This window comes from Epinephelus lanceolatus, chromosome 6 (assembly GCF_041903045.1).
Source record: "Epinephelus lanceolatus isolate andai-2023 chromosome 6, ASM4190304v1, whole genome shotgun sequence".
Taxonomy (NCBI): Eukaryota; Metazoa; Chordata; class Actinopteri; order Perciformes; family Serranidae; genus Epinephelus; species Epinephelus lanceolatus.
In genome coordinates, this window is record NC_135739.1 from 40,390,208 (window position 1) to 40,403,996 (window position 13,789).

A 13,789-nucleotide genomic window follows, 5' to 3' on the forward strand; every position below is an offset into this window, starting at 1 on the left:
TTCTAACCCCGAAGGGGTAGAACCCTTCTAAGATTGTACCGGTTTATTATTATTATTATTATTATTATTATTATTATTATTATTATTATTATTATTATTATTATTAGGGTTCTAACCCCGAAGGGGTAGAACCCTTCTAAGATTGTACAGGTTTATTATTATTATTATTATTATTATTATTATTATTATTATTATTATTAGGGTTCTAACCCCGAAGGGGTAGAACCCTTCTAAGATTGTACCGGTTTATTATTAGGGTTCTAACCCCGAAGGGGTAGAACCCTTCTAAGATTGTACCGGTTTATTATTATTATTATTATTATTATTATTATTATTATTATTATTAGGGTTCTAACCCCAAAGGGGTAGAACCCTTCTAAGATTGTACCGGTTTATTATTATTATTATTATTATTATTATTATTATTATTATTATTATTGTTATTATTATTATTATTATTATTATTATTTTTTTTTTTTTTTTTTGTTGTCTGCCGCTTGAGCTCAAATTCCCGTGAGCTGGAATGAGCCAGAAACCTGAAACTTGGCCCAATGATTGGAAATGATGTGCATCAACTTTTATTAAAATATGAGCCCAGTCAGCCACATGGTGGCGCTGTAATTAAGGCTTAAAAATGACTGTTTTGGGAGGCCACGCCCCTCACACCATAAGTCTGATTGACTTGAAATTTGACACACAGGTCCAGCTCAATGTGCTCTACAAAAAAGCCTCTGGGACCATTAAGCTCCGCCTGACTAGATTTTTTGCTGATTTGCATAATTTGAAAAACAGTAAAGTGACATAAACTTTTACAATTTTGACTCCATCAACACCAAATTTGGTACACGGCTTTGGGGGATGACAAGACACATTTCTATTATAAATGAGCCAGATTGGTCAAAAAACATGGCCGCCACGGACCAATGAATCTTTGCTGTGGGCGGAGCTTAGAATTGATTGGCCATAACTCCCACACCCTTTGACCTATCATCACCAAACTTGGTGGGTAGGTCCACAATGAGACTTGGAAGCTGCCTACCAAAGCATTTTGAGCTCAGCCTATAGGGGGCGCTATAAATGCCACACATCTGTATCTCAAAGACCATTGGATGGAATTTCACCAAAAAGGTCCTGATTAGCAAGAAAAGTTTCTTGTAGACAAAGAATGTCAGTTTCCTCAAGGAGTTTGTCAACAACAAGTCGCCGTGCCTTATCCGCTGCATTGTGTCCTAGACGCAGGCCGCGTGTGTTATATGACACAATTCTCATGAGAAGTAGACAAATCTTATGCATGTCACCCAAGTAAGCAGCGATGGACGAAATGATTACTGCATGTCATTTACCCAAGCTTTCACTTTACATCATGTTTCTCTCCACTCTCCTTTCTGCTTACATGTATAACTCCTTGTATGTTCACACAGTTGATCCTGGGTTCCAACTCCAATGTAGTTACTCAGTCTTGTTAATCATTAATGACATGGTGCAGATTTTAAGTTTAATACTATTATGGCCAGGACAGTCTGACAGACTGACAAACAGACATTGCAGGTCTCTCTCACTCTGTGAGTTTTGCTAATATTTGATGACTTCCCATCCTACAACATAAGTGAAACAAACATGATGTCAGGACATTTTTTACCCTTGAAGAGGGCGGCACATGTAGGCCTATTTTAGATTTAGTAAAATGCCACAGATTAGCCTATGTTTTTGGAACTTCACCTGGTTGAACAATATGGTAAATAGGCCTACTATCATTTTGATTTCATTTGATTTGGAAACATAAAACATTACATAACATTTTTATAGACTAGTGGTTGTTCAGGTGGGGTTAAGAAAGATAAACACAAAAAGCAATGTTGTAGGAATTGAGCAGAGAGAAAACAATGACATAGAGTACTGGGCCTATCCTATTTGTACCTAGCTAATGCATCTGGGTCTCGTTTCAATTTGGTTTTTCCGTAATTTGGTTTTGAAAGAGAAAACGGGAAAACGGAAGCACTTCCGTTATTTCGTTTTGTGTCTCAAAACGGAATAACGGGAAAACGGCCGTATTTCCGTAAATCCGTTTTATTTTGAAAACAAAATATCAAACTATCAAAAGGTACACGGACCCTCACTACCACATAATACCACTTCATGCAAATGAAGCTATTATGTCATGTTTGAATAAAAAAGCCTGCATGTGCACATGTTGCTATAGTTATGTGACTTTTGAGGTCACGTGAATATATTTAGAATGGTTTGATAATTTGCCACTTAGACCATGGGGAGGAGACCAGCTGAGTAAACTGATCTGTGGATGAGAAACTTGCAACTGAAGAAGTTACCCCTACCCCCCGGCCTAGACACTGGGGAAGGTAGGGAATCTTGAGGTCACCGGATGAGGGAACTTCTGGGTTGAAGATCCAGATTAAGACAGTCTGTATCTTGATGGAGGTGGTGCAGGGGTGGAGGTGGGCTGGGAGTTTTGCTGAAATGACAGCTGGATGACAGCAGAGAGAGAAATTTGACAGCTAATGACGGATTGGTAGAGAACAGGGAGAGGCTGGCAGACTGTGACTTGTTGAAATATGTGAAGAAGGGTGGAGCAAGAGGATAGTGGGAAAACAGAGAAGTGGCTTTGAGGTATACTTAAAGTAAACATTAAAATACCTTTTGAAACTTTGAAATACGCATCAATAGGTAAAATTTCAATTCATGTTTTGATGTTCAAATGGAGTCTCTATGTGAAAGTATACCACAAATGTTATTAGCATGTAGGCTAGCTGAAAACCCGATTTCAAGAAATGTGTGACTTGGAAAGAGTATGTATTGCTTGGAGCTTTCATGGACAGAGTGGGGAACGTCTTGCACTACGGCAGATGAGGGTCACGGTGGGTGGTGAGGGTCACGGTGGCTGGTTTGGGGCGGAACAGGTTAGAACCCACAGATTGCCGCTCGCGGCTATATTTATTATTATTATTATTATTATTATTATTATTATTATTATTATTAGGGTTCTAACCCCAAAGGGGTAGAACCCCTCTAAGATTGTACCGGTTTATTATTATTATTATTATTATTATTAGGGTTCTAACCCCGAAGGGGTAGAACCCTTCTAAGATTGTACCGGTTTATTAGGGTTCTAACCCCGAAGGGGTAGAACCCTTCTAAGATTGTACCGGTTTATTATTATTATTATTATTATTATTTTTTGTTGTCTGCCGCTTGAGCTCAAATTCCCGTGAGCTGGAATGAGCCAGAAACCTGAAACTTGGCCCAATGATTGGAAATGATGTGCATCAACTTTTATTAAAATATGAGCCCATTCGGCCACATGGTGGCGCTGTAATTAAGGCTTAAAAATGACTTTTTTGGGAGGCCACGCCCCTCACACCATAAGTCTGATTGACTTGAAATTTGACACACAGGTCCAGCTCAATGTGCTCTACAAAAAAGCCTCTGGGACCATTAAGCTCCGTCTGACTAGATTTTTTGCTAATTTGCATAATTTGAAAAACAGTAAAGTGACATAAACTTTTACAATTTTGACTCCATCAACACCAACTTTGGTACACGGCTTTGGGGGATGACAAGACACATTTCTATTATAAATGAGCCAGATTGGTCTAAAAACATGGCCGCCACGGACCAATGAATCTTTGCTGTGGGCGGAGCTTAGAATTGATTGGCCATAACTCCCACACCCTTTGACCTATCATCACCAAACTTGGTGGGTAGGTCCACAATGAGACTTGGAAGCTGCCTACCAAAGCATTTTGAGCTCAGCCTATAGGGGGCGCTATAAATGCCACACATCTGTATCTCAAAGACCATTGGATGGAATTTCACCAAATTTGGTATGCATGCTCTAGGGGTGGCTATTAACTCATATCTTGAGTGCCATGTTGATAGGTGAAAGTGGGCGTGGCCTATTCGTCATTAACCGTCATAATTTGCGTTTTATTAATTTATGACCAGCTGGAAGGACCTAGGGACATGAAACGTGGTACATGGACTATAAATGACATCCAAATACTGCTCAAAAAATTTGGTCCCAATCGGCCTTATGGGGGCACTATAACATAGAGTGTAAAGCTTGAAAGGCTCTGCCCGCCGCACCACAAGTGCTATTGACTTGAAATTTTACACACACATCCTCCTGATAGTCCTCTACAAAAAAGCCTCTTGCACCCTGAATGCCACCCTTACAGAATTGTTGCTAATTTTAATAATGTTAAAAACAGTAAAATCAATAAGCTTTTGAAATATTTGTGCTATCAACACCAAACTTGGTATGAGGCATCGGGGGACCGAGACACTCATTTCTATTATAAATGAGCAAGATCGGACGAAAAACACGGCTGCCATCAAGCAAAGTGTCCTTGGAAAGGGCGGGACTTAGCGAATATTGGCTGTAAAATGTTAACCGTTTTTCCGATCGTCACAAAACTGGGTAAATATCATCAGAAGGGGACCAAGAACACACCCAAAAAAAGATTTTGAGATTGGCACATAGGGGGCGCCACCGTTTTCTCCATTGAAAATGAATTACGGAATCTTCATAAATCACAAAATTTCAAACAGTAACTACGGATTCATACTTTCAGCTAGAAACTCCATTCAAACTGGAAAATATTCAGCAATTCCTTGACTTTTTACATATGATTCAACTTTTCAATCCCATTCAAACTTTCCAAAATATTCAGCGTTTTCTGAAACTTGGTTATAATGGAAGTCAATGAGAAAATCCTTCAAACTCACTCATCTTCACCCACACTTCACGAACTCATACATTGACGTAGAAACTCCATTCCAACTCTGAAATGTTGACATTGCCATCGACTTTCAGTGACTGATTCATATTTTCCATATCTCTTTTAGTTTTTCTACACCAGCTGTTTAAAAATCATGAAATTTTCAGCCCTTCTCAGAATTTATAATGGGTGTGTATTGCGTGGAATGTTGAGAGTTAGAGTGGGTGATGTCATCGCTAGAGTGCACAGCACCTCTGAAATCATCAAGAAATTTTCTCTTAAACTCGCTGGTGTGGCCACATCGTTCACTCTACATACACAAATTGTACACCAAATTGTAGGAAAAGCCGTTCCGGTCGCAGAGGTGCGACCGCTGAAGAAAATGGATTTAGGGTTTTGGCTGCAGGTGGTCTAAAAGGACAACAAGTCCAACCAACTGGCCCATTCACTCCCATGTTAAGTGAGAGCCCAAATTTCTGGAAGAAAGCAGACCATTCCACTTATGTCCATCATGGCCTCATTTTTCACACCACAGAAATTAAATTTACACCTTTGTGATCCGCATCCTGTCCTCTCACTCACGGTGTGCTTTTTGTAGCTGTAGCACTTACAGTTTTTCATTAAACAGTTGGAGTTTGAGAGGAACTTTTGGCTCAGTTTCTGCCTTTTCTTGGTGTATTTAAATTTGACTGTGCCATTGCCAACTGGTGATTGGCTGAATCAACTCCAGCCGTTCGGCCAATCGTCTGTGTGTCACAGCACAGTCAAATTTGAATATTTCAGCAACCTGACTTCTTTGCAGTTAAAGCCTCATCATACAGAGGTAATTACATATGTGTCAGTCTGCCTGTCTGGGTCTGTCTGTCTCTGTCTTTCTGTGTCCATCTTGGACATTTTAAACTGCAGTCTTTTTTAGCTGTTAAGTTAAGCTGTTTTTTCTATCTGTAAGTGGACATACACACAGACAGACAAACAGACTCACACATACACAAACGCGCGACAGCACGTGAACATACACACATTCAGGCATGCACACACACACAGACACACAGTGATACATTTACTGCTATTAATAATTAGCATATTGCTATGGGGATACTAGTTGGCAGCGAGCATCAGGCACACTCAAAATTTCATGTGAAATTTTCTAGTTCATTCATTCACTCATTCATTCATTCTTGAAAATGAAAATTTCATTCATGAAAATTTCAAATGCTCTGCAGAGATCAGATGAAGGCCACAGGATTTGTTTAAAGCCAATTTCCCAATTGCATATTTGAACCTAGCAACAGCTTTCTTTTTAATTTCACTCTCAGGTCCATGCCTTGATTTACCAGCGATAACCCAATTTTTAAAAGCTTCTCTGGCTTGCTGGTGGAGTTCATCCACATACTCATTCCAGCCTGGCCTGAAGCTGTACTTCTTTGCTTTTCTCTGAATGAGTGGTTTACTAGCCTCATTCAGACCCTGCACAATTCTGTCATATAGTACACATAGCTCTTCTTTGTGATTTGGCATACCACAGTTGAAATTATCACACATTATAGCATCATATGGAATTTCAATGTTACCTATGGTCTTCTCAGTCAAGTCATGATAATGTAGCAGGTCGTTCTCTGAGAGTTTAGCCCACTCAATTTTCCCACCATGATTAACCTGATGATCATCCGTGGTCATTGTAGGTAGGTTTTCTACACTGAGCATAATGGAGACAGGCATGTGGTCCATTGTTGCAAACCCATACAAAATCTCAACTTTATCCACACATTCATGGGCATCAGCTGTGCTTCCACAATGATCTAGCCAGGATGTTGTATTCCAAGCCTCACTGACATATGTATAGCTATCTGTTGGCAAATGGATCTTACTTGTTAAAAAGAGCTTATTATCATGACAAAATTCAACTAGGTATGGGCCAAACACAGACTTCCTATCAGAGATATCTGCATTCAAATCACCCATTACATAAATACGGGTACATTCATTTTCCTCAATAAAAGAGCCAATAAAAGCAAGCTTTTGAAGATATTCGTCCTCGTTACTGGAACATTCATAAGGTGTGTAAACATTCAAAATGATAAGAACATTACCATTATAAGAAACTTTTATTGCAACACACCAGTCTACTCTCAATCTAATCACACTGATCAGAGGGTCATATTTTTTATGCCACATAATGGCCACACCTCCAGGTATTCTGCCTTGAACCAACCCCAAGCTCAAATCTGTGGTTGACTCCCCCACCCCATGGAAGTTACTATGAACAGAGTTAAGCTTGTCCAGGTCCTGTTTAGCAAGAAAAGTTTCTTGTAGACAAAGAATGTCAGTTTCCTCAAGGAGTTTGTCAACAACAAGTCGCCGTGCCTTATCCGCTGCATTGTGTCCTAGACGCAGGCCGCGTGTGTTATATGACACAATTCTCATGAGAAGTAGACAAATCTTATGCATGTCACCCAAGTAAGCAGCGATGGACGAAATGATTACTGCATGTCATTTACCCAAGCTTTCTCTTTACATCATGTTTCTCTCCACTCTCCTTTCTGCTTACATGTATAACTCCTTGTATGTTCACACAGTTGATCCTGGGTTCCAACTCCAATGTAGTTACTCAGTCTTGTTAATCATTAATGACATGGTGCAGATTTTAAGTTTAATACTATTATGGCCAGGACAGTCTGACAGACTGACAAACAGACATTTCAGGTCTCTCTCACTCTGTGAGTTTTGCTAATATTTGATGACTTCCCATCCTACAACATAAGTGAAACAAACATGATGTCAGGACATTTTTTACCCTTGAAGAGGGCGGCACCTGTAGGCCTATTTTAGATTTAGTAAAATGCCACAGATTAGCCTATGTTTTTGGAACTTCACCTGGTTGAACAATATGGTAAACAGGCCTACTATCATTTTGATTTCATTTGATTTGGAAACATAAAACATTACATAACATTTTTATAGACTAGTGGTTGTTCAGGTGGGGTTAAGAAAGATAAACACAAAAAGCAATGTTGTAGGAATTGAGCAGAGAGAAAACAATGACATAGAGTACTGGGCCTATCCTATTTGTACCTAGCTAATGCATCTGGGTCTCGTTTCAATTTGGTTTTTCCGTAATTTGGTTTTGAAAGAGAAAACGGGAAAACGGAAGCACTTCCTATATTTTGTTTTGTGTCTCAAAACGGAATAACGGGAAAACGGCCGTATTTCCGTAAATCCGTTTCATTTTGAAAACAAAATATCAAACTATCAAAAGGTACACGGACCCTCACTACCACATAATACCACTTCATGCAAATGAAGCTATTATGTCATGTTTGAATAAAAAAGCCTGCATGTGCACATGTTGCTATAGTTATGTGACTTTTGAGGTCACATGAATATATTTAGAATGGTTTGATAATTTGCCACTTAGACCATGGGGAGGAGACCAGCTGAGTAAACTGATCTGTGGATGAGAAACTTGCAACTGAAGAAGTTACCCCCACCCCCCGGCCTAGACACTGGGGAAGGTAGGGAATCTTGAGGTCACCGGATGAGGGAACTTCTCATTTGAAGATCCAGATTAAGACAGTCTGTATCTTGATGGAGGTGGTGCAGGGGTGGAGGTGGGCTGGGAGTTTTGCTGAAATGACAGCTGGATGACAGCAGAGAGAGAAATTTGACAGCTAATGATGGATTGGTAGAGAACAGGGAGAGGCTGGCAGACTGTGACTTGTTGAAATATGTGAAGAAGGGTGGAGCAAGAGGATAGTGGGAAAACAGAGAAGTGGCTTTGAGGTATACTTAAGGTAAACATTAAAATACCTATTGAAACTTTAAAATACGCATCAATAGGTAAAATTTCAATTCATGTTTTGATGTTCAAATGGAGTCTCTATGTGAAAGTATACCACAAATGTTATTAGCATGTAGGCTAGCTGAAAACCCGATTTCAAGAAATGTGTGACTTGGAAAGAGTATGTATTGCTTGGAGCTTTCATGGACAGAGTGGGGAACGTCTTGCACTACGGCAGATGAGGGTCACGGTGGGTGGTGAGGGTCACGGTGGCTGGTTTGGGGCGGAACAGGTTAGAACCCGCAGATTGCCGCTCGCGGCTATATTTTTCTTCTATTAATGCTGAGTAATAGTTTGCTCTGGCATTGCTGAGGCCCCTCTTATACGTTTTGAGACTGTCTGCCCAGATTAAATGAGATTCTTCCAGTTTGGTTAATCGCCAATTCCTTTCAAATTTTCGCGATATTTGTTTTAACTTACGGGTTTGAGAGTTATACCAAGCAGCGAAATTTCTTTGCTTTGTTAACTTCTTTTTAAGAGGAGCTACAGAGTTGAGTGTTGTTCGCAGCGAGCCTACGGCGCTATCGACAAGATGATCAATTCGGGAGAGGTTAAAGTCGGCACGGGAAACCTCTGTTTTTCCTTAAATTTTGCGACAGCACTATCTGATAAACATCTAGTATAGTAACTGTTGCTGAGTGGCGTGTAATCAAGTAAAAAGAAATCAAAAGTATTCAAATAATGATCCGATAGCGAGGGATTCTGTGGAAAGACTGTTCGGTTAGGTTAGAATCGAGGGTATGGTTAAAACAGTGAGTGGGTTCATGTACACCCTGACTGAAGCCAATGGAGTCTAATAATGAGATAAACGCGGTAGCCAGGGAGTCATTATCAACGTCGACATGAATGTTAAAATCGCCTACAATAATAACTTTATCTGATTTAAGAACTAAACTGGATAAAAACTCTGAGAATTCAGAAACAAATTCAGAATACAGGCCAGGAGCGCGGTACTGTTACAAACAATGGTGGAGATCCAAGTGCAGGACACGGAGAGGGGTGCTGTTGATATAAGGTCTTTTATTGTAGAGGGGGGTATTGGATGGAGGGCTGATGGCAAGCGCAAGGAGATCCACAGTAGATGAAGGCAGCAGTGGTGTGGAGAGGCGGACGTGCAGCTAAGTGGCTGGCAGTTGGATGATCAGGTGATGGATCTGCAGCAGAGTAAATTAAGTTAAACACTGAAAAGTCACAGAGAAGCAAAGCTTTAGAACACTATAGATTTGGCCTGAACCGTACTACCGCAGCAGTGAAACAACAATCTGGCGATGAGCGGCTGGAAAACTGGGGTAGATATACTGCAGGGCTGATGAGCTGATGGATTGCAGGTGACTGGCTTAGAACAGGTGTGTCAGATCAGCAGTGACCAGGGAGCCGGAAGCAGAGGAGCGCCACGCCCACCACACAGACACAGACACACAGAGAAACGGACAGAGGAGCACAGGGGACACAAGAGTAGGGGAAACACAAGGAAAAAACTGGAGGCCAGGCTGTGGCTGCAACAGGTACACTATAACAAATAAAAGTGGCGAGGTTTTCCAGGTCGGATGTAAAAGACTAAGAACGAGGCTTTCAAATGAATTATAATCTAGTTTAGGTTCAGGGCTGATTAACAGACTAGAGTTAAAAATGGCTGCAACTCCCCCTCCTTGGCTGCTGCCTCGAGGAATGTGTGTATTATTATGACTGGGAGGAGTGGATTCATTTAGACTAACATATTCATCTGGACATAGCCAGGTTTCGGTGAGACTGAGTAAATCAATATGATTATCTGAAATGAATTCATTTACTAACACTGCTTTAGACGATAGAGACCAGGGCCCGCATTCACAAAGAATCCTAAGACTAAAAGTAGCTCTTAGTGACGTCATTCTAAGAAAAATCTTTGAATTCCTCGAATTCTAAGATTTTTCTTAGAATTTTCCCTTGGTAAGATTTTCAAGTTTTTCACAAAGCATCTTAGGCCTTAAGAGAGCTCCTAAGGTGAAAAACTTGTTAAGAGGAGGGAGGAGGACTTTTAAGAAGCCTAAGAGTGTCTTAAACAGAGAAGATGGCGGAAAGACAGAGGAGAGATATTCTCCATATATTGAATGACAGTGATTTAATAAGATGCTACCGGCTTGATCGTGCAGGGATAATGTTTGTGGTTGACCTCATCAGGGATGAGCTTACTTTTCTCACCCAGCGTAGTAACGCAATAATGCCCGCTTTGGATTGCAGCATGTACCAGCGCTTCTCACACTCTTTTTCCACACGCTTGTGTGGAAAAAGAGAGGGAACGACGCAGTGATTTGTCGGGCAATGCGCTCCCAAGTCTGCCTCTTCCCTTGTGCCGTGATCCCGGGACCGAATTTCCCTCTTAAAACTCCTTTGTTCTCCTCCACGAGCTGTGCCAACAGCAGGCACTGCTCTTCTGTCCAGTTCGGCTTTCTCGTTCTTTTTTTCTCCATTTCATTCGCTGTTTTGGTCATTCTGCCAAATCAAACCGCTCTTTACAAGGAGGCCAGCAATCACAGTAATTGCTGACAGCTAAGTCTGCGTCCACCATTAATATCAAATAGATTAAGTAGTAAAATTACCAGCATGGCGAGTAAACATAACAATAAGCAAATCAATATGATAATCAGCATGTGAATGAGGTACGTTCAAACATTTTGAAGCTGTGTAACAATTAATTTAATTTTGCTGAGTTTCATCATCATGACATAAAATTATTTTCACGATTATACATTTCTTAATACAGTCCAAGTTCTATGATCGGTTGATTTCACTGTCCATTCATTACTAGGAGCGCATTTGTTTTTCTTTTTTTTCTTTTTTGCAACAACCAATCACAGCTTTTAGAAGACTGCGTCATACCTAGCAACGGGGTCAACCACACCTCCTCACTAAGATAAAAGTTTCTGTCCCCTCCTTGCTCAGAGTTGCTCTCAGAAACTTCCTGAATCACTCTTAAGCTAAGATTTCTTGCAAGGAATTTTTAGGCTAAGTTAGGAGCTCTCTGAGAGGACTCTGAGAATCTTTGTGAATACGGGCCCTGATATTTAACAGTCCGCATTTAATTCTCCTGTTTTGTCTTTCTGTCACAGAAGAGGTTTTAATTTTTATGAGGTTGTTATGCACATCTCCTCTTTGTTTCATTTTGGATTTAAATAATTTAGGTAATCGGGGGACAGACACCGTTTGTATAAAACTATGAAAACTGTGGCTGGGTAACTGAACTAGAAGCTCAGAGAAGCGTATAGGACTGCGACTCTGAGTCCTGATCTCAACTCTGGGTTGTCAGGGATTTGAATTACTAATAAAAATTGCCAGGTTCCTAGAAATGATAGCAGCTCCATCCAAAGTGGGATGAATGCCGTCTCTCCTAATAAGACCAGGTTTTCCCCAGAAAGTTTGCCAATGATTAACGAAACCCACATCGTTTGCTGGACACCACCTGGACAGCCAGCGATTAAATGATGACATGCGGCTAAACATGTCATCACTGGTCAGATTTGGGAGGGGTCCAGAGAAAACTACAGAGTCCAACATCGTTTTTGCATATTCACACACCGAGGCAATATTAATTTTAGTGACCTCCAATTGGCGTAACCGGGTGTCATTGCTGCAGACGTAACAATCTTACTGAATCTACGTTTAGCTTTAGCCAGCAGTTTTAAATTTGATTCAATGTCGCCCGCTCTGGCCCCAGGGATACATTTGACTATGGCCACTGGTGTTGCTAACTTCACGTTCCTTAGAATAGAGCTGCCAATAACCAGAGTTTTATCCTCAGCGGGTGTGTCGCTGAGTGGGGAAAAGCGGTTGGAAATGTGAACAGGCTGGTGGTGAGCCGTGAGCTTCGGCTTGGAGCTATGCCTCTGGCGAACGGTTACCCAACTTCCCAGCTGAACAGGTGTTACCGGAGGACCGCTAGCGGAGGCTATGCTATGTGGCTCTGTACCGACCACAGGGGACTGGCTAACTACCGCAGCTACTGAATGGTTTTCCATGGTGCGGAGCCGCGCTTCTAATTCACTAAGCCTCGCCTCCAACGCAGCAAATAAGCTACACTTGTTACAATTACCACTGTTGCTAAAGGAGGCAGAGGCATAGCTAAACATTTGGCACACCGAGCAAGAAAGAGCAGAGGGATAAGCCATCGCTAACTGTAAAGCTAATGTAGCTACCAAGGCTAGTAACGTGCAAACAACAGCTAAGAGATTATCAGGGAAGTCGTAAAAAGGAGGAGAGCTATAAGTGCTTAAACAGAACTAGTGTGGGTCAAGACTTGAAGTAGATGTTAAAGCAACTGAGGTGAGAAAGCAGAAAGCAGGCTAGTAGAACTCACTAGAGCAGTACAGAGACGCTGTCACAGAAACATTGGAAATGACACAACTCACTTACCGCAATACGTCAGCACGTCAGCTTAATGATGGCTCAGTTACATTAAGTGTCCAAATAAGCTTTTCCAGTAAGCATGAACAATACCATGGCCACCCCTGAGTGGAATGCAGTCATCATTAAGACACCTGTGCCTTTACTACTGTCACATGTCAAAATGTGCGCCATGAACAAGGTCTATGAAGATAGAAACTGTTAAATAACAACCACACAAATATAATGAAGACTGGAATAAGTGTTATTTTTTTCACAGGAACTCTGTGCTCAACATGTATATTTGACTAAATGCAGACATGTCAGATTTGCTCCAGGTCAAAGAAACTGATGGTCTGTGCAAATATTACACAACAATGCAACAGTACATGCAAAAAAGGCTCATGGCTCATGATTGCAATGCAAGTTGTAAACAGCTGCATTGAACATACACAGTATATATACACAAAATACACTACATAACCACCAGCAACCTTGGTTTGAAAAAGATTACTTTCAATACGGTATTTGTAGCCCTCTGATTCAAGTCTAGACAGCAAATAGAAGTTTATGCTGCTGATATGCTGCCTGCATGTTAAAGGAGATGCTGAGCAGTCTGAGCAAAGGCAGTAAAAGTGTCCTGTCAGCAGCATGTTACTCCCTTCTTAGCTCCTGACAGATGAGTCATAATTCACATGGCCACTGGTGCTCTTTCTCCAATAAATGTAGACACACATTTATTGGTATTAAAACGAATTGCTGATGTAATCTTTTTCCATGGGTGGACAGATTTAGACGAATCCAATATCATTTTTAATTTACCTAATACAAAATGGCATCTAAAGAGGATATTCTT